Here is a 22,560-nt window from a genome sequence, read left to right on the forward strand (position 1 = left end):
AGGACCATAGTATGTACCTCTGTCAGTATTGGGTGTCTATGTCGTTCCCTTTTATGGGTAAAAAATTGCCAAAAATTTAAATTTCGGGGGTTTTGGACCTAATTTATCCCCTTTGACGATGTATTATTACCTTATATAGTTATATGGCCGTATACAGGGGTCCATTCCCTTTCATAACATATGTGTATATTAATGCACCCCTTGAAAAATTTGGGAGGTGTACCTTGGCCCACCCCTTAAATTTTGGAAATTGACCAATTTAAACATTGGGTATTATAGTACAGGACCCTAATATGTATTATGATAAATTTGGGCGGTCCACCTTGTTTCCTTCTAGGGGTACAAAATTGCCAAAAATATAAACGTAAGCAATACGTTGTACCACGTGTTTGGTTTTCGACCTAATTTATCTCCTTGGATGGGGTCCTATTACCTTATATAGTTATATGGTCATGTATAGTGGTCCATTATCTATCATAAGACATGGGTACATTGGTGCACCCCTTGAAAAATTTGGGAAGGGTACCTTGGCCCACCCCTTAAATTTTGGAAATTGCCAAATCTAAAAATTTGGTGTGGTAGCCTAGGACCATAGTATGTACCTCTATCAGTATTGGGTGTCTATGTCGTTCCCTTTCATGGGTAAAAAATTGCCAAAAATTCAAATTTCGGGGGTTAATGACCTAATTTATCCCCTTTGATGATGTATTATTACCCTATATAGTTATATGGGCGTATACAGGGGTTCATTACCTTTCATAAGACATGGGTATATTTGTGCACTCCTTTAAAAATTTGGGAGGGGTACTTTGGCCCACCCCTTAAATTTTGGAAATTGACCAATTTAAACATTAGGTATTATAGTACCGGACCCTAATATGTATTATGATAAATTTGGGCGGTCCACCTTGTTTCCTTCTAGGGGTACAAAATTGCCAAATTTTAGTACAACCACGTGTTTGGTTTTCGACCTAATTTATCTCCTTGGATGAGGTCCTATTACCTTATATAGTTATATGGTCATGTATAGTGGTCCATTATCTATCATAAGACATGGGTACATTGGTGCACCCCTTGAAAAATTTGGGAAGGGTACCTTGGCCCACCCCTTAAATTTTGGAAATTGCCCAATTTAAACATTGGGTATTATAGTACAGGACCCTAATATGTATTATGATAAATTTGGGTGGTCCACCTCGTTTCCTTTTAGGGGTACAAAATTGTCAAAATATAAACGTAAGCAATACGTAGTACCACGTGTTTGGTTTTTGGTCGATTTTATCCCCTTTGATGAGGTGTTATTATCCTATATAGTTATATGGTCATGTATAGGGGTCCATTACCTTTCATAAGATATGGGTATATTTGTGCACCCCGGGAGGGGTACCTTGGCCCACCCCTTAAATTTTGGAAGTTGCCCAATTTAAACATTTGGTATTATAGTACTGGACCCTAACATGTATTATGATAAATTTGGGTGGTCCACCTCGTTCCCTTTTAGGGGTACACAATTTCCAAAATATAAACGTAAGCAATACGTTATACCACGTGTTTGCTTTTGACCTAATTTATCTCCTTGGATGAGGTCCTATTACCATATATGGTTATATGGTTATGTATAGGGGTTTATTTCGTTTCATAAGACATAGGTACATCTGTGCACTCTGGGAGGGGTACCTTGGCCCACCCCTTAAATTTTGGAAATTGCCCAATTTAAACATTTGGTATTATAGTACTGAACCCTAACATGTATTATGATAAATTTGGGTGGTCCACCTCGTTCCCTTTTAGGGGTACAAAATTGCCAAAATATAAACGTAAGCAATACGTAGTACCACGTGTTTGGTATTTTGGCCCAATTTATCCCGTTTGATGTAGTCTTATTATCTTATATGGTTATATGGTTATGTATAGGGGTTTATTCCCTATCATAAGACATAGGTACATTTGGGAGGGGTACATTGGCCGCCCCTTAAATTTTAGAAATTGCTCATTTTATATATTTGGTATTATAGTACTGGACCCTAACATGTATTACTATAAATTTGGGTGGTTCATCTCGTTCCCTTTCACGGGTACGAAATTGCCAAATTTTAGTACAACCACGTGTTTCGTTTTTGACCTAATTTATTCCCTTGGATGAGGTCCTATTACCTTATATGGTTATATGGTCATGTATAGGGTCTATTTCTTATCATAAGACATAGGTACATTGATGCACCCCGGGAGGGGTACCAATGCCAACCCCCTTAAATTTTGAAAATTTTTCAATTTAAGCATTCGCTATCATAGTACATGACCTCAATATGTATCATGATAAATTTGGGTGGTCCACCTTGTTCCCTTTCATGGGTAAAAAAATTGCCAAAAATATAAACATAATCAATATGTTGTATCACGTGTTTGGTTTTTGGCCCAATTTATTCCGTTTGATGTGATCATATTACCGTATATGGTTATATGGTCATGTATATAGGTTCATTTCCTATCATAAGACATGGGTACATTGATGCACCCTTTAAAATTTGGGAGGGGTATATTGGCTCATCCACTGTTTTAGAAATTGTTTAATATAAGCATTTGGTATCTTCGTACAGGTCTTCAAATATGTACAACTATAAATTTGGATGGTCCACATCGTTCCCTTTCATGGGTAAAGAACTACCAAAAATCAAATTTCGGAGGTTATTGACCCCTTTGATAAGTATTTAGCACGTTATATGGTTTATTACCTTTATATGTTTATGTTCTCTTTTAAATTTGGGAATTATAAAATAACATAATTTGGTAAACGTTTTCTAGGACCCATTGTAGATGTTGGTGTTCCTCTTATGGCCAAATATTCAAAATTTAAAGGTTATTGACCGGCTTTATTATTGAATAACTACAGGATTTATTACTTTTTCATAAGACACAGTTGTATTTGTGTACCAATCTTAAATTTTGGGAGGGGTACATTTCTTATTGTCATATCAATAATTGGTAATTGTTCTTAAAATTGGATAGTATCTCATTCATTGGGTAAATCATTGTCAAATATGAGTATGATCACGTGATCAGTTATTGACCTATGATGGGATTAGGAGTCCAGGACATTGGTACATTGAAACTTTGTAGGATAATTTGAGAATGCGTCATTGGTATTGATTATTACAGCCAAATATAAACGTAAGCAATACGATGTACCACGTGATAGACCTTGATGAGGTAGTGTACAGGGATACATAGCTAACCTTATTGAATCTTATGACGCATAGTCTTAAGGGAATACATGCTACAACACTGACAAAGTTATTGTTGATGCAATTTGATTGGTTGATCACTATCTTTCGTCCAATCTGATTGGCTGATCACTAAATTTCGTGCAATCTGATTGGTTGCTGATTTCAGATCTTTGCTGCATTCAGTTTTAAGTTTTGTTTAACATTGAAAAATCTTGGTTTCGTTCAACATTTTGCACTCACTGATAAATATGATCAAAACCGTTTATTTGTTAATCGAATAGTTAAAAACCGGATAAAGTTTGACGGTTAACCGTGAAACGTAAAATTTTTAGTTTGAAATTTTTTTGCTTGAAACTTTTTGTTTGAAAATTTGTTGTTTAAAATTTTTTCGTTTCCAAATTTTTTTGTTTAAAATTTTTTGTTTCGAATTTTGTTTTTCAAAATTTTGTTTAAAATTTTTTGTTTGAAATTTTTTCGTTTCCAAATTTTTTTGTTTAAAATTTTTTGTTCGAAATTTTTGTTTTGAAATTTTTCGTTTCCAAATTTTTTCGTTTCAAAATTTTGTTTGAATTTTTTTCGTTTGAAATTTTTTGTTTGAATTTTTTTTCGTTTCAAAATTTTGTTTCAAAGATTTTTGTTCTAAATTTTTGTTTCAAAGTTTGGTTTGACATTTTTAAAAGTTTGTGCACTCATTAGTAAAGAACCGGAACTGTTTAGAACAAAAACCTCTGGCAACATTGTGGTGCAATAGTACACGTCAGAACCTGGGGTTGTACTTGAAATGAAAAAACACAATTCATTGAAATGGATCATTTTATTACACTCCACATACATCCATACCAGATAGTGGTTCTGGATATTGTCGATACAATGTATTTTGAACTTCTTGCACTAGTTTGTCTTTAGCATATAATTTTAATTCCAATTGAAGTCTTTTAAGGTCTAATGCAATATCAATTGGTGGAAACTCAATGTCCATTTGATCACAAATAAACTGTTTATCAATACAGGTATGCACCCACGAACGATGTTGACAACCATCACAATATCTAGATACATGTTGTACAATATGCATAACACATTTTTCAAAATAGTACTTTTTCAGGAATATACTAGTTTTGTTGCACACTTCCACTGCATGTTTCACACACTGAAATACGCTGATGAATTTGTTCCATTCCGTTTGTGTTAGATACACCATGTTGCGAGGGACATGAAATGTACTCTTTTTACGTAACAGCACCATCTTCTCTTCGAGGACTGTACGCAGCACTACTTCATGATTTGAGCCTAATGATTTGACTATGGTCACATTTAGCTCATCATGAAAATAATCGTTCATTTGGTCGATTCGTGCCATTCTTCACAGGTCAGTTGTACACCAAATTGTTCTGCTTTGCCCAATCGAATCACAGGTTCAAATGTTCTAGCACTGATACCAATCATCACATGTTTTGTTTGAAATATATTTATTGGATAATAGCTTGCGAAGATGAACTCTTTATCGTTAGAAGTACACATCTTTCCTCCTGAAAAGCACTTGCTCAAATGATTTCACGAGCTGACACTGTATTTGCTGGTTTATAGTTATTGCTGACGTCATTGGTAAGGAATGTGCTGACGTTTGAATTCATGATTTCATCACAGTCGCTGACGTCATGCCGACCAACCAAATTCATACAACTATGTCTAATGTGCTGACGTTTGAATCACAATTGCTGACGAATCTGGCTGTGTACTAAATTCAAATTGATGACTTCGACCCAAGAATCCTTTGTAACATAAAGATACAGATCCAGTATTTAAGAAACGCAGCAGTTCTTCTTGTTTTGATGCTTCCATGGGTAAATATCTTGCTGGTAAAATTATATTCTTATCATTTTCAAGCTTCACTACGATTCTTAATCCAAACTTTGTAGGGATCATTTGGCTAGCTAAGATTCTATAAGGTATATTTTGTTGTAAATCAGTAACCTTGGTAAATGATTTCATCACATCACGCGTGTTTAGAAACTGCAGACAAGTAGCCATGATGATGTTATCATGAATACTACCTCGATATATGATGCAAAACTGATGACGTTGCATTATCATGTTCTGACGTGTACTATTGCACCACAATGTTGCCAGAGGTTTTTGTTCTAAACAGTTCCGGTTCTTTACTAATGAGTGCACAAACTTTTAAAAATGTCAAACCAAACTTTGAAACAAAAATTTAGAACAAAAATCTTTGAAACAAAATTTTGAAACGAAAAAAAATTCAAACAAAAAATTTCAAACGAAAAAAATTCAAACAAAATTTTGAAACGAAAAAATTTGGAAACGAAAAATTTCAAAACAAAAATTTCGAACAAAAAATTTTAAACAAAAAAATTTGGAAACGAAAAAATTTCAAACAAAAAATTTTAAACAAAATTTTGAAAAACAAAATTCGAAACAAAAAATTTTAAACAAAAAAATTTGGAAACGAAAAAATTTTAAACAACAAATTTTCAAACAAAAAGTTTCAAGCAAAAAAATTTCAAACTAAAAATTTTACGTTTCACGGTTAACCGTCAAACTTTATCCGGTTTTTAACTATTCGATTAACAAATAAACGGTTTTGATCATATTTATCAGTGAGTGCAAAATGTTGAACGAAACCAAGATTTTTCAATGTTAAACAAAACTTAAAACTGAATGCAGCAAAGATCTGAAATCAGCAACCAATCAGATTGCACGAAATATAGTGATCAGCCAATCAGATTGCACGAAAGATAGTGATCAACCAATCAAATTGCATCAACAATAACTTTGTCAGTGTTGTAGCATGTATTCCCTTAAGACTATGCGTCATAAGATTCAATAAGGTTAGCTATGTATCCCTGTACACTACCTCATCAAGGTCTATCACGTGGTACATCGTATTGCTTACGTTTATATTTGGCTGTAATAATCAATACCAATGACGCATTCTCAAATTATCCTACAAAGTTTCAATGTACCAATGTCCTGGACTCCTAATCCCATCATAGGTCAATAACTGATCACGTGATCATACTCATATTTGACAATGATTTACCCAATGAATGAGATACTATCCAATTTTAAGAACAATTACCAATTATTGATATGACAATAAGAAATGTACCCCTCCCAAAATTTAAGATTGGTACACAAATACACCTGTGTCTTATGAAAAAGTAATAAATCCTGTAGTTATTCAATAATAAAGCCGGTCAATAACCTTTAAATTTTGAATATTTGGCCATAAGAGGAACACCAACATCTACAATGGGTCCTAGAAAACGTTTACCAAATTATGTTATTTTATAATTCCCAAATTTAAAAGAGAACATAAACATATAAAGGTAATAAACCATATAACGTGCTAAATACTTATCAAAGGGGTCAATAACCTCCGAAATTTGATTTTTGGTAGTTCTTTACCCATGAAAGGGAACGATGCGGACCATCCAAATTTATAGTTGTACATATTTGAAGACCTGTACGAAGATACCAAATGCTTATATTAAACAATTTCTAAAACAGTGGATGAGCCAATATACCCCTCCCAAATTTTAAAGGGTGCATCAATGTACCCATGTCTTATGATAGGAAATGAACCTATATACATGACCATATAACCATATACGGTAATATGATCACATCAAACGGAATAAATTGGGCCAAAAACCAAACACGTGATACAACATATTGATTATGTTTATATTTTTGGCAATTTTTTTACCCATGAAAGGGAACAAGGTGGACCACCCAAATTTATCATGATACATATTGAGGTCATGTACTATGATAGCGAATGCTTAAATTGAAAAATTTTCAAAATTTAAGGGGGTTGGCATTGGTACCCCTCCCGGGGTGCATCAATGTACCTATGTCTTATGATAAGAAATAGACCCTATACATGACCATATAACCATATAAGGTAATAGGACCTCATCCAAGGGAATAAATTAGGTCAAAAACGAAACACGTGGTTGTACTAAAATTTGGCAATTTCGTACCCGTGAAAGGGAACGAGATGAACCACCCAAATTTATAGTAATACATGTTAGGGTCCAGTACTATAATACCAAATATATAAAATGAGCAATTTCTAAAATTTAAGGGGCGGCCAATGTACCCCTCCCAAATGTACCTATGTCTTATGATAGGGAATAAACCCCTATACATAACCATATAACCATATAAGATAATAAGACTACATCAAACGGGATAAATTGGGCCAAAATACCAAACACGTGGTACTACGTATTGCTTACGTTTATATTTTGGCAATTTTGTACCCCTAAAAGGGAACGAGGTGGACCACCCAAATTTATCATAATACATGTTAGGGTTCAGTACTATAATACCAAATGTTTAAATTGGGCAATTTCCAAAATTTAAGGGGTGGGCCAAGGTACCCCTCCCAGAGTGCACAGATGTACCTATGTCTTATGAAACGAAATAAACCCCTATACATAACCATATAACCATATATGGTAATAGGACCTCATCCAAGGAGATAAATTAGGTCAAAAGCAAACACGTGGTATAACGTATTGCTTACGTTTATATTTTGGAAATTGTGTACCCCTAAAAGGGAACGAGGTGGACCACCCAAATTTATCATAATACATGTTAGGGTCCAGTACTATAATACCAAATGTTTAAATTGGGCAACTTCCAAAATTTAAGGGGTGGGCCAAGGTACCCCTCCCGGGGTGCACAAATATACCCATATCTTATGAAAGGTAATGGACCCCTATACATGACCATATAACTATATAGGATAATAACACCTCATCAAAGGGGATAAAATCGACCAAAAACCAAACACGTGGTACTACGTATTGCTTACGTTTATATTTTGACAATTTTGTACCCCTAAAAGGAAACGAGGTGGACCACCCAAATTTATCATAATACATATTAGGGTCCTGTACTATAATACCCAATGTTTAAATTGGGCAATTTCCAAAATTTAAGGGGTGGGCCAAGGTACCCTTCCCAAATTTTTCAAGGGGTGCACCAATGTACCCATGTCTTATGATAGATAATGGACCACTATACATGACCATATAACTATATAAGGTAATAGGACCTCATCCAAGGAGATAAATTAGGTCGAAAACCAAACACGTGGTTGTACTAAAATTTGGCAATTTTGTACCCCTAGAAGGAAACAAGGTGGACCGCCCAAATTTATCATAATACATATTAGGGTCCGGTACTATAATACCTAATGTTTAAATTGGTCAATTTCCAAAATTTAAGGGGTGGGCCAAAGTACCCCTCCCAAATTTTTAAAGGAGTGCACAAATATACCCATGTCTTATGAAAGGTAATGAACCCCTGTATACGCCCATATAACTATATAGGGTAATAATACATCATCAAAGGGGATAAATTAGGTCATTAACCCCCGAAATTTGAATTTTTGGCAATTTTTTACCCATGAAAGGGAACGACATAGACACCCAATACTGATAGAGGTACATACTATGGTCCTAGGCTACCACACCAAATTTTTAGATTTGGCAATTTCCAAAATTTAAGGGGTGGGCCAAGGTACCCTTCCCAAATTTTTCAAGGGGTGCACCAATGTACCCATGTCTTATGATAGATAATGGACCACTATACATGACCATATAACTATATAAGGTAATAGGACCCCATCCAAGGAGATAAATTAGGTCGAAAACCAAACACGTGGTACAACGTATTGCTTACGTTTATATTTTTGGCAATTTTGTACCCCTAGAAGGAAACAAGGTGGACCGCCCAAATTTATCATAATACATATTAGGGTCCTGTACTATAATACCCAATGTTTAAATTGGTCAATTTCCAAAATTTAAGGGGTGGGCCAAGGTACACCTCCCAAATTTTTCAAGGGGTGCATTAATATACACATATGTTATGAAAGGGAATGGACCCCTGTATACGGCCATATAACTATATAAGGTAATAATACATCGTCAAAGGGGATAAATTAGGTCCAAAACCCCCGAAATTTAAATTTTTGGCAATTTTTTACCCATAAAAGGGAACGACATAGACACCCAATACTGACAGAGGTACATACTATGGTCCTAGGCTACCATACCAAATTTTTAGATTTGGCAATTTCCAAAATTTAAGGGGGGTGGTCCTATGTACCCCTGCCAAAATTTAGGGGGTGGGCCATGGTACCCCTGCCAAAATTTAGAGGGGGTGGTCCTATGTACCCCTAGGTCATTGACCCCGGGCCAAGGTCATTGACCTTTGACCTATGACGTCACAAAAATTTTTGCTGACTCGGCGAGAGAGGTACATACCCTGGTCCTAGGCTACCATACCCATTTTTTAGATTTGGCAATTTCCAAAATTTAAGGGGGGTGGTCCTATGTACCCCTGCCAAAATTTAAGGGGTGGGCCAAGGTACCCCTGCCAAAATTTAGAGGGGGTGGTCCTAGGTACCCCTAGGTCATTGACCCCGTGCCAAGGTCATTGACCTTTGACCTATGACGTCACAAAAATTTTTGCTGACTCGGCGAGCCATAACGGGGGGACTACTACTAGTATCCAGTAAAATAGGTTAGGCTATGAGTGAGGTATTTGAAATGAATAATATTATATCGGCTTACATAAATAATGAATCAATATTGTAGATTTACCTTTTATATGCGCATATGTTATTACGGTAATATCAAAAGAATTCTATAAGGTTACGAGTGCAAAGCATGCTTTAATGTGTCGTATACCGTATACACATATCACTTGTTTTAATTCTTTTCGTTGACATTAGTACGTGACATGCGATGTTTACTTGCAGGGTCTTGTTTCTTCACGAATATGGCTTACTTGTTATTTTTCGAGCACATTCGTTTTTCTTACCTTCACCGGCAGGTTGAAGCACGTATTTACATTTTATCGTACCTCTTATGCTTCTCACTTTACTATTACATCACTTAAAATGATTTTTCAGCTGCATTTCTCTTCTATTCTTCTCCAGCTGCCTGCCACCTGCTCCTCTTCTCACACTGCTGTCGATTCAACCTGCTGCTCCCCCGATCATGTGTTGTCAATGTTGCCAGTGAAGTTTAGACAACAGTGGTGTTCAGAAGGTAACTGAGCGGAGCGCTCAGTCACGCCGCTCGAAGTGAGCGAAACACAAAACTACGAAAACAACACGTATACAAATGATGATGGGGCAGCGTGTCCTGTCACATATATCGCTTGAAAGCTCTTGTAAAACGAAAGAAGCTACAACTCCTGATTCTCTACGGTCCCCCTATGCAAAATGGCGGCGGGTCATAATGTCATCAACATGTGCATTCAAAACAATATGGCCACCCGTATAAATCTGAAACGGGCAGCCAGACGGAAAAACTGAAAAACAAGTGTCACATGATGTTCAAAGGACAACAGATCGAAGTAAAATGTTTCGCCCCAGGGTCCCTCGCAGGGTCCCAGACGGGGTCCAACTCAAAATTGTCAAATGGAAAGAGGGGTCAAGTGGTATATCGTTTGAAAGCTCTTGTAAAAAGAAACAAGCTACAACAATTCCCGATTCTCTATGATCACCCTATGCAAAATGGCGGTTGGTCAAAATGTTATCAAAAGTTGCATTGAAATGAATGTGAAAAAACACATATTCCAGTGGAATTGTCGGTAAAATTGCTGGACAGTGGTCGGTAGCCCTGGAGAGTTGTGGTGTTCATCATAAAAACACATCATCGAGTGGTGCACACAAATATTGAGTCAATGACACTAGTCGGTCGGGTGAGAACAAATGTTTTCACTTTGCTTGCACAGAATTCTTCGAGATGTGGAACGAGGCAAGCATGCTCTACCAATGTTTCCTGCATCTGTTTCGTAAGAGGTCTGGGGCTTTTCCCAGATCTTGACCTTGGTGTCCGCACAGGATGTTTGTTTGAAAGCCCTTTGTCGGTAGTCGGTAGTTGCTTCTTAGGGTGGCCTCTCCCCTCCCAGACCTCCGACACTATGGGATCAAGGAAATTGAATACTGTATCCTCCCGACTGGCTAGTGCAACGGACGAAATATTTTAGCTGTGTGCACTACGCGATGATTTGTTTCCACGATGCACACCATAACTCTCCAGGGTTCAGCAATTATATGGAACATTCTCCTGGGACATTTTGTTTTGCACCATTTGTCCTGATTCAGCCCAGAACCCAAAGCGGCGGTATAAATAGATCTGTATTCTGGACTTGCCGTGTGCTATCCAATGACGTATAAATCTTGCCAATCCCCGAGTGTCAGGTTGCGACCCTCTCCGCGTTATTCTGTTATTTCCGTTCGAGAATGCATGTTCCGCCCAATTCCCGACCTAGGTTTGAATGATATCACAGCCTGGTTCGTCTGTATATCTATCTTAAGCTCAGTGTTCCTCAGTAACAACAGGCGAATAATGGGATTGACGCAAGGTTCCAGCCCTGTCCTTACCTGCTCTTTTCTTCCCTATGCGTCGTGTAAAAGTGAAATTCATTAGACATTAATGTCGTGAAACGCATAACTTCAAATGAAATACCGAAATGAATAAACATACACATCTTTGATAACGATTACTGCAACTGGATTGTGCTGTTTGCTGGTTTATGTTTGTTGTACAAAACATACGCCTTTCGAGAGAAACAGTCGTAGACAACCTTGAATTGAAAGGCACGAACGTGAGGTACGCTGGAACACAGTTTGTTCAACAGTAAGTCGAGCAGACTTTGCTGAAGGGTCGTTAGTACGAATTGTAGTGAAGTACTTCTGCTGTGCAAAAGTAATGCACGCTACGAATTGAGTTGTGTGTGTGTGTGTGTCAGAAGGCTTCCATTCCATTGTAGAATGTGGCACGTACTACCCTAATATCGTGTGTTAGTGCAGTGTCGGATAAAGATAGCATTGTATTGGAACAATGTCATATACGAACGGGGAGGCATTTGACATGTTAATGGTATTAGGGGAATGTAGGTAAAACTATAGAGCTGCAGCCCGAATTTATAACACAAGGTTCCCACAGCGACAATCAATTTCCCATAATGTACTTCGACGGTTAGCAAATCGTCTGAAACAAACAGGGTGCATACCTCCTCAATATGGGGGTCACAAACATGCTCCAATTGTAGATGACAACGATGTCGTTATTGATGTTTTGGCTGCTGTCGAAGTACGTCCTAATGCATCCTAAAGAGATATTGCCCGGGATCGCGGAATTAGTCAAACAAGTGTACTGCGTATACTGTGGAAGCATAAACGCCATCCGTATCATATCTCCTTGTGCCAGGTGCTAACAGATGCCGACCGTAATAAGCGCCTCCAGTTTTGTAATTGGGCCCGTCAGAAATTGAGGACAAACCCAATGTTTTCAGTATGTACGTGCTGTGGACAGACGAAGCAATATTTACAAGTGATGGTCATGTCAGCCTACACAATGCGCATTATTGGGCTGCGGAGAATCCGCACTGGACACTACAGATCGGCCGACAAAGACGTTGGAGCATCAATGTGTGGGGTAGTATCATTGGAACACATGTAATTGGGCCCTGGTTTATTGATGGAAATTTAACGTCGGCTCTGTTCCATCAATTCTTGACAGAACATCTACCGCAACTGCTGGAACACATCCCACTTCATGTGCGGCGTAATATGTGGATGCAATTGGATGGTTGTCCAGCACATGCTGCTCGTATATGCAGAGGTGCATTACATACTTTATTTCCGCACCGTTGTTTAGAAAAAGGGCCCAATACTCCTTTCCCTTCTCGCTCTACAGACCTTACGTGCATTCTTTCTGGGGTCGACTCAAGGAGCTTGTTCACACGAACCAGAAGATATAGACCAACTACACCAGAAGATATGAGGCAACGTACAATGACCGCATTTCGAAGCATAGCAGAGGCAGAGCTTGAAGCTGGGGGCTATAATTATTATCGCCGTTTGGACCGTTGTCTTGCTGTACATAGACGACAATTTCGGTAAAACGTGATGTAAAACGTGCTGTGTGAAGTGCACATCTGTTACATAACGAACAGCAGCCGTCTTCAAGGTAAATATGATATATCCTTTGTACGTTATGCGATGGTAAATTAATTCTTAGAACAACGTTAGACGTTTCAATATAATATGCTTATCTGTCCACCATAACGCTTCCATTTCCATACTGTGTATGTTACCAGTATTGACTACGAGACGAGACAAGACAACACTTTTCAGTAGTGTCACGAAAGATGACTGAACAATCTTTGTAGTATTGTACCCAGAAAACGTATGCTACCAAGGAAATATAGCTGTTTAAAATGTTCAGGGTCTTCCCTCCAGCACAATCAAACAACTGCTAATTTGGAGGTGGACCCTGCCTGGATATCTCGAACTGGTTACCGTGATATGTTGCCCTTTTGAAATAATGAGAAACTTGTTTTTTAGTTTTTGCGTCTGGCTGCCCATTTCAGATTTGTAGGGGTGGCCATATTGTTTTCAATGCACATTTTAATGACATTTTGACCAGCCGCCATTTTGCATAGGGTGATCGTAGAGAATCGGGACTTGTAGCTTCTTTCTTTTTACAAGAGCTTTCAAGCGATATACTACTTGACATCTCTTTCTATTTGACAATTTTGAGTTGGACCCCGTCTGGGACCCTGGGACAAAACTTTTTACTTCGCTCTGTTGCCCTTTGCAACTAATGGGATACGTGTTTTTCAGTTTGTACATATCTCGGACCGTTTTCGATTTAAAAGGCCTTTTACGGACTAACGGAATCCCCCGATATATATATATATATATATATATATATATATATATATATATATATATATATATATATATATATATATATATATATAGTAAGGGACACTTCTGGATGGTACAGCCATATGGATATTTACAGCAAATGTGTTCCACCAGTTGAGTCCGAAGCATTTGCAAGGAAGTATTGCAACCGAATTAGCTTTAAAGGAAGATGGGTGGCATAATCACCAGGCAGTGAAAATTCCCGTACACTTGGACGAAATTCCCACTACCATCAACAAAATAATTTCTCCAAAATGAGATGAATCTTAGACGTGTAGTTCTTAGGACAAACATATTACTTGATATTTGGCCTATTCGTGAAGATAAAGTGCAACAAAAAATGAAAGTCAATCCTGTTGCTGTTGGAATAAACACTCTTTCAGCCGTTTGATCTGAAATGACTTTGCAGAGCCTGAATCAATATTCCTTCACTTCAGGAGGGTAGGAGGAGCGGATACCTCCCTCCTTCAGTGTGAAAACACATACATTTCATCAAATGCGTAGTGAGAGTGAGCCCATTGGTATAGCACTTTTATGATTTGAAGTTTTATGTGTGCCATGTTATGTCATAGCTGATGACATTGGAGAACGAGAGATGCAAATATGATGAAAGAGAGATACAATCGCATGTGCAAAGTTATAATTTGAGACGAAATGATCGGATAGCATCCATATTTTGTCGCAAATTTTGATTTTGTAAGTAGACAGGTAAAAGCTCACCCGAACTTGAGAGCATCTCACTACCAATTGTTGAATTCAAGTGGAGAACTTAGTTGAGTGCATCAGATGATTACGGAGGGGGAGAAACATCTTAAGATATGGGAAACAAAGAATGGAAGAAATGTCAACTGCCCGTGTAGTTTCTGCGCATGTGTGGCCCGGTGGTGTTCATAATCGTAAAAGGCTACTCGTTGCGCGTAGTCTGCTCCTGAGGAACCGGAACAGGAGCCGGAACTGGAACATGAACTGGAACAGTTTGCGCATGCGCAGTAGGTCAAAAACGCTACCAAATGTCACCACTCTACTATTGTTTTATCACCTTAACACTATACACTCTTTCCTTTTACTGGAAATTGTTGCGTCAGTGGATATGGCTTGTTGCTTTCTCCTGCGAACAATATTTCTCGACTCGATCAGCAATTGTAAATACACATTCTGCATGTCTTTACTGTCCTACTGATTGAACTGCTTGATTATGATCACGAAATCACATTCTTCAAACTTAACAAAACACCGAAACTTACATGAGCAATCATCACCGGTTTACCTTGCAGAAATAACTTTACCACTCCAGTTCACATGTTCTTCTTTCACCTTGCACCTCTTGATAATATTTCTATTGTAGTTTTCACTATTATTTTTTCTCTTCTTGCAGCTTATTTTAGCTTCGTCTTCGCTAGAGGATATTGTGTTAGAAATTGACACGTAGTAATAAAAATGACTTAACAGATTTAACAATGAACCACTTTCATCCTTAAGTGGCTCAGTACTAAAAGCAAAACAACGTGACTTCAGGTCTACCAACCTATGAACTTTGTATAAAGGAGTTATGTGCTGCACATGCCACCTTTTTGCATCCTCCACGAAATATTTACACCCTGTTTCACCCAGAAGGAATTGCATCACATGTTCTTGCAGAGTATATGTTTTCCCCCCGTATAGGATCCAAAACCGTACTTATTTGTGTAAAAAATGTCACATACCACCTTTATACATATGCTGATTCAATTTGGTCGAAGGGTCAAGTTGCTACCCTCCGATACTACATCGCTGACAACGCTGCACAATGGGGAGAACCTCACGGTACTTATATCGATCCTTTAGTATCTCTTATCGATCTTTTCTCACTCCTCAATATACTTCATTTTCAACGTTGCACTACTTATAATGCTTCCAGTACAACATTACGTTTGTATTGGTATCATTCTTGTCTTTTTCGTCCCCCATCTTGGTTTATCCAACACGACTTCCCTCTCTCTTATTGCAATTTTCTTCTCCACAACAACTCCTCAACGCTTATTTCTACTTCGAAAACTCAGTACTTATCTCTGTAATTATGGTCAGGATGCTGACACAATCAATTATCTCATTTTCTAATGTTCACTCTACCAGTAACATAGCCACTTTTTTTGTCTTCATGTTCAATAAATTTCATGGTTCTACCCTTTGAAGTGGATTTGTTAATTTTTACACTACCGTCACTTGTTTTTCAAGCTTATAATTTATATTTATATTTATATTATATTTATAATTTATATTTATATATTTACACTCTGCTTTATATCGCGAAACATCTCTAAAGATATATCCCGTTAATCCTTCTTTGTCTTTTGAAATAACCGGGATAATTGTCGGGAGAATAATCTTCTCAGAAGCAAGAAGATATCGAGGGGGCAGATATCGAAGGAAGTTGGGGCAAGATGGCGTCAGGGTATACAATTTTTGTTTAATACAAGCGCTGTTTTTGCTTTCCTTTGTGTTGAAATCCGTATTTTTAGTGTGTGAACATCTTTGTCGTCGTTTTTTTTTTTTTTTAAACAATGGTTTTACTTTATGACAATTTCGATTAACACGGGCGAGTTTGGATTTCTAACTCGCACCATCTTGGCCATACTGTGACATGACCACGTTTTTAGCTAGTGCAAACAATTTTCAAGTTTATTCATCTTCTACCAATTTATCACTGTAATAGAGGACTGGGTTTCTAAGGCTGCCTCATACCTTTTATAATCTCTTACACAATTTGTAAATGTTAATATAGACGAAGAAGAAAAAGAGACAGAAGAGTAGCGTATTGCGCAATGTGTATTTTATGTTACAATATAAGTACAAGGACAAAGACGACCAACGTGGGTAACGTTGTCTTGATTTAACACGTATTTCGTGCTGCTAACTAATGTAAGTATTGTATTATGTACAGATTAAGAGTAAAGGAAAGTTATATAATAGTGAAACTCATATTTCGCTGGAGGTGTAGAATAGTCCATGTTAAAAACAATCCTTCAAACTCAGAATCTCACCTTGTACCCCTACTTCCATTCGTGGTTAAATCATCACAATATTTCGATGTAACGAAAAGCACAATTTACTAACGGTTATAGTTAAGGAGCCGTACTTCCCATTTAGGGAAGGACGAGAGACGCCATACTTTCAGGAATTCAATTACTATCTAGGATATTAAAAAGTAGGTAATAGACTGAGTTCTTGCCCTTGTACTTAGGGTGTTTAGGTAGTGCAACAGTAAGATGTATCCTCGTGCACGGGAGATGAGAAGTAGCTGTTCTTAACTATTACCCCCAGACAGATGCTCTAGTAATTGCCGTACAGATCGGTAATCATGCATGCACACAGTGTGCTTCCCTTGCAAGTATAAATACACGTCCTGACGTACACTACACACTAAAAACGGCTGTGCTAAATCACAAACTAATATGTGTAAGGTGGCCACTAAAAGCGATAAAGTTATCTGAGTGATGGCAGGAGCACATCAGTGGTGATGTGTCCATTGTGTGCAAGTGAGGATAGCTTAAAAACCGGTGTTGTCCTATTTTAGGCCATTTGTGCTATATTGGTGTCCCACACAAAAATCGAAAAAAGTACCAAAATGTATCACATTTGGTTGTATTACATTACGTTACGTTAGGTTGAGTTAGACATCAGTTACCTTCAGAAAAGAGGCGTGTAAGCTTTTACAATTTGAAGTAAGAAATTACTGTTTTCCTATGTATGGCATAGAAACTACAGTGCAAAAAGCACGAACATCTTGTTAAGTGGCCACTAAAATGCACGATTGCTACTTAACCGAGTCAGGGAACGGCAAAGCTAGTGGGCCGCGCAGGGGGTGCAGCCGACGGGAGCAGGCACATCAACGACGGTAGGTTCACGCGTATGCGAGAATAGTATAAATAAGTGTGTTCTGGCAATGATATGAATTTTAATAGCAATTGTTATAGTTTGATACTAGTAAAACTTCACTTGTAAGCATAAAATACAGCTTCTGTACACTGTGCAGAAGTATAGCGCTGTGGTGACCACCTAGCATGTTAGGTTATTTACACGCTCGTTGTTTTTGTATAGTTCTATAAAACTCAAACACGATGTGTCACAACCTTGGCATATATGCGGCATTACTACACTGTCTTTCACGCCATTAATAACGAATGTACCTCTCCGCCAAGTAGTCCCTTCCACCTCCACATACAGTGCCGCTTACATCAAAAACGCTTTACAACAACAACGGACGTGTTAAGTTCAAGTATTCCTCTCACCTGACTTTACACATTTTTCCTCACAAACTAAAATAAATTCTCCAGTTCACCCAGTAAATTTCCAAAACTTGGTCCGCGATACAACACTTAACCCTATTGTAGAGGTGTGTAAATTTGTAAACTCTACGTAAAAGATATGTTATTTGATTTCACACCCACTAATCACTTGGTAGTGATTACGGTTCATTATTTGTAACTGCGTTGTACTCATTGATGATTTGTTACAGTATTGGATAACGTGTGTTATGTACTTGATCAAAGCCCTCTGCTGTTTGAGTTTTAAAGTCGTTTGACGTGTGTGTGTGTTATTGTAACTGGGGCATTGAAGTGTTCAAGATTCTTTTGACTTTACTCCCTTAGAAAGTGGTTCTTAAGGGTAAGTTGTATTGGTAGGTGTAGATTAAGTTAAGGAGAGACGAGTGTAGCTACAGCGTGTGCATATATTGCATAAAAACTGCAGTGTGTAAAATACGAATTAACTTTAAAATATAAACCAATTTGTGCTAGGTAGCCGTAAAATAGCACAATGCTATCTAACCGAGTCAAGACCGCTAATATAATATGCAAACTGTGCTCGTTACCAAGTAGTACAAAGTGATTATAGGATGTTGTATAACAGTGCCACGCGCAGTGCATGAGGTTGTATCCATATGAAGTGTTTTTTCACTATCCTCATTTATCTGTATACTCACTGTCATCGAGCGCCTGCTCCCTACGACCGTGCTACCTTTTCCCCTCTTCTGTTGCGCTCCTACCCTGACTGTTAAATAGCTTTCGTGCTTTGGAGTATCCATCTAGCATAAATTGGTTGGTGTTTTTAAGTTGGTTCGTGTGTTATACTGAACTTCTCTAATGTCAATCTGCACCTAGTAATGCAACTTCTTCCATACGAGACACTTCCTAAGGCAGTAAGGCAGTACATTTCGTGCTAAGAGAAGTTTCATGAATGTAAGCTTGTCTCACTAAAATACGATAGTATCCAAACAGGACTTGTTATCGTATAAAATCACATAGGTTAGGGCACTTGTAATGGTTTCACACTACTAATTCTTTACTTGTAATCATAATATACAGGTTACCTACATCGTGCAGAAGAACTCCGCCAGTGGAAATTAATATGCTTCCATCATGTATAAAAAATCAGGTCTCTGTGAATAGCTTTAGATCCAAACTTAAAAGATACTTGATAGAACATTGCTTTTACTCGGTTGAAGAATATGCAGAAAATAATTCGTATACGTAAAATTAAATGTATAGTAAGTAAATTAGTGAAACCATAAGAATCTATATGTAATAATAGTATGTATGTTTATATATACTGGTATATATATAAATGACATGTCCAATTTCGTTGTATGACGATGAACGGATGCAATAAATTATGATTATGATTATGTTACGCAGTCATGCGCTCATTTTAACTCGAGTCCATATAATAGTTTTATAATAGTGATTATGATTGTGTTACTTTTGATGCAATACGATAGATTAGGTTACTTGGATAGAATTAAGCCCTATTCAACTGGCTAGCGCATGGTGTCTGTGGTGCATGTGACCCTGAGTTTGATTCCCGGAAGAAGAGCACAAAAATGTAATTTCATATCACTCTTTTTCATTAATCATCAGCCTCCTCAGCCTAGTGAAATTGGCATAAAAGACAGTCTAACATATTGTACCTTCGTACATAGTTTTGTTTTGTATTGAAGACGAAAATATGCATGGATACACGCACGTATCTGGCAACATTGCACTACTGCTGAGGAGAAAGATCTCTTCATTGTGGCAGGGGACTTGATTCTGCCTTTCTGCACTCATTTTTCCCAGGATACTTTGTGGTCGGTGAGTCACGTGGAGGTATCGCCAAGAATGTTATAAAATAGGGGATCTGCCCATACCACAAAATCGTGAAGCCACATGTCATAGTCATACGTATCCTATGATTGGTGATTTTCTTATCTGTGAAAGGTTATTTCGGGCAATTTCTTCTCACTCCTATTTGTATACCCATACGTGCAGCATGTAACCATTTTTATAATATAAATTTGAAGCAGTGACTTAAATAGAAATGAACTACAGACACATTACACGTCTACATATGAGGATTGCAATATTTTGAGCCAACATATATAGCGGAAGAAGGAGTAACCAATCAGACGTGCCAATGCTAGAGTTTTTTTTTTTTTGCCTTCATTCAGTTAATAGGATGAAGATACATATGGGCATATCCTCTATTTATAACATCCTTGGGTGTTGCGAGATATCGTTCAAGACAACAAGTGAAATACTGCATACGCAATTACGATATTTGGTATATACTGTTTCAAGATGGGCAAAAAGTCCCTCCACATGACGTCACGGACAGAGAACCAATCAGAACCTTAAACGCGAAGTGGGGCTACCTGTAATTTTATATACTTTGTCATTGGGGATTGTAAGCTTACTGTTGGGATCATGAATAGTAGTTTAGGGCGGGAAGTGTTTAAAGTTTGTACAATACCGATACAAAGAAAAGGAAAAGCGTTGCTAAGTAGATTTATTCTGTATTGATGATGGAAGTGGTAGACATAATTAGGAAAATGTCTAATGAGTTTGCGTATAAATAATGTAGTGGAAGTTGATTGGATTTCGGTTAAAAAGAACATAAAGATATTGATGATCGATTGTGCTTAGCTTAATACGTTAAATAAAGAATATTATGCAAAACTCAGAGTTATATTAAAGACGTAACAGTCTTGAGTAATATGGTAACTAGTTGATTTGAGTAAATGGTGTACTTAACTAAGAAAGTTGATTTATAAGAATACAGATTATATAATTACGAACCCTAACACTTACGTAAGGAGGTTTACTTTCTCATATAATGTGCGTGATATTTGTGTGCCTTTGTTTAGTGTCTAAATGTTTTTGTAGTGTGTACTTGGTATGAGGGACGCCAAGTGAACTTTGTGGTGGACAAACACCGTGTGCGTGGGTTTTCTCGGGCTTCTCCCGTTTCCTCCCACCTTCTTCATTCCACCATTTCATTCATTACTCATCATCACCGTCTCCTTTAGCCTCACCGGCATAACCGTGGGACGTAAAACTCAAAGACTTCATTTTCATTTTTGGTATGAGGGAGAGTTCTGTTGCAGTGAGAAAATGTCATGTTGAAGGGTGAGACTTATTTTCTCTTCAACGCACAAATTCGGACGCTGTCAGTCGAGAGGTTTTATTTCTCTTACTCCAAGATTGTTTATAGATGTGCCTCCCACCAAAGAGTATGTACTTTGGAACGTCAGTAAGCTCTCTGGAAGCTGCCATCAACTTCAGAGCTTCTGATTCTCCTTGATTTGTACATTCAAATGTCTTCTTTATAGGAACGTTTTCACTTCCCCAAGCATGAATACCAGATTTTCCTCATTTCGACAGAATTTTCCCAGCATATCAAGTGCACATTGCAAAAATATTCAGCAACAAAGCACACAAAAGATACAAAATATCACTTGCATTACAGCAGAAAGTCGTCAACCTTGCTAAGTCAACATACAGTTAGCAATGAAGTGATATCTTTCCTCACCAGCAATATACTGTTGCCACATACGCCAATGCATAAACATTTTCCCCTTCAATGCAAAATAATCCTGTGTTGGAAGGTACACAGTATTAGACGGTCTTCCAAGTCGAATTCACATGAGTTCCAAAGTTATTTTGCGGCGGCTTAGATGCATTTGTGTTAGATTATGTACTACATCTTTACTGGAAAACATAAATAGTATTTTACATTTTATCTGTTAACTTTGACTGCTCATCTAGTTACTTAAAATGGATTGACTATATTACCTCTTAAATAAATTTAACATTTCTTGGATGTGCTGCCAAGAAGTAAACTGATGAAATATGCTATTTACTTTTGTCGATTACTGTGCAACGCACGATATATGTTTCTTTATATACATAAAGAATCTTAGTGACACACAGATTAAGGATACATTGCACGAAAGAATGTAAATATCTTTTTAAAGAGTTTTTATTCTGAAATAACTAGTTTAATAATGAAGTTACAAAAATTTCGAAAGCTTATAGTTAAGAGCATCTTCATAACAAAGAATCACTAATGACCTAAATAACTTATTTATAGAAACGACACTATTTCCAACTAAAGTAATGATCATACCGGTATATACTTTTATGTCAGCTTTACATTTCGCCGCTTCATTTGATATCCTTACACAGACACGAACAGTGGTACTACTTTCGACCGGGAGAACAAACAGTCGTATAAGAAAATGAAGAAACATACAAATATTCCTTTATATGC

At 37.4% G+C, this 22,560-nt stretch overlaps 1 protein-coding gene and 1 long non-coding RNA gene across 4 annotated transcripts in view; one reads left to right on the plus strand and one right to left on the minus strand.

The window, feature by feature from the left end:
- Positions 1 to 22,560, minus strand: part of LOC145686369 (uncharacterized) — a 686,556-nt gene that overhangs the window by 34,526 nt on the left and 629,470 nt on the right. The window lies entirely within an intron of this gene.
- ppan (Brix domain-containing protein peter pan) overlaps positions 16,409 to 22,560 on the plus strand; it is a 74,883-nt gene continuing 68,731 nt past the window's right edge. Inside the window, exon 1 of one of the 3 annotated variants that reach the window (XM_081759632.1) lies at positions 16,409 to 16,426. The gene's annotated coding sequence lies outside the window, so the exon portion shown is untranslated. Of the gene's footprint in view, positions 16,427 to 16,572; positions 16,894 to 22,560 lie in introns of those variants that run through there. The other 2 variants (XM_081759631.1, XM_081759630.1) reach the window with 2 other exon arrangements.

This window comes from Thermobia domestica, chromosome 5 (genome assembly GCF_964235325.1).
Source record: "Thermobia domestica chromosome 5, izTheDome1.hap1.1, whole genome shotgun sequence".
In the NCBI taxonomy this organism is placed as follows: Eukaryota; Metazoa; Arthropoda; class Insecta; order Zygentoma; family Lepismatidae; genus Thermobia; species Thermobia domestica.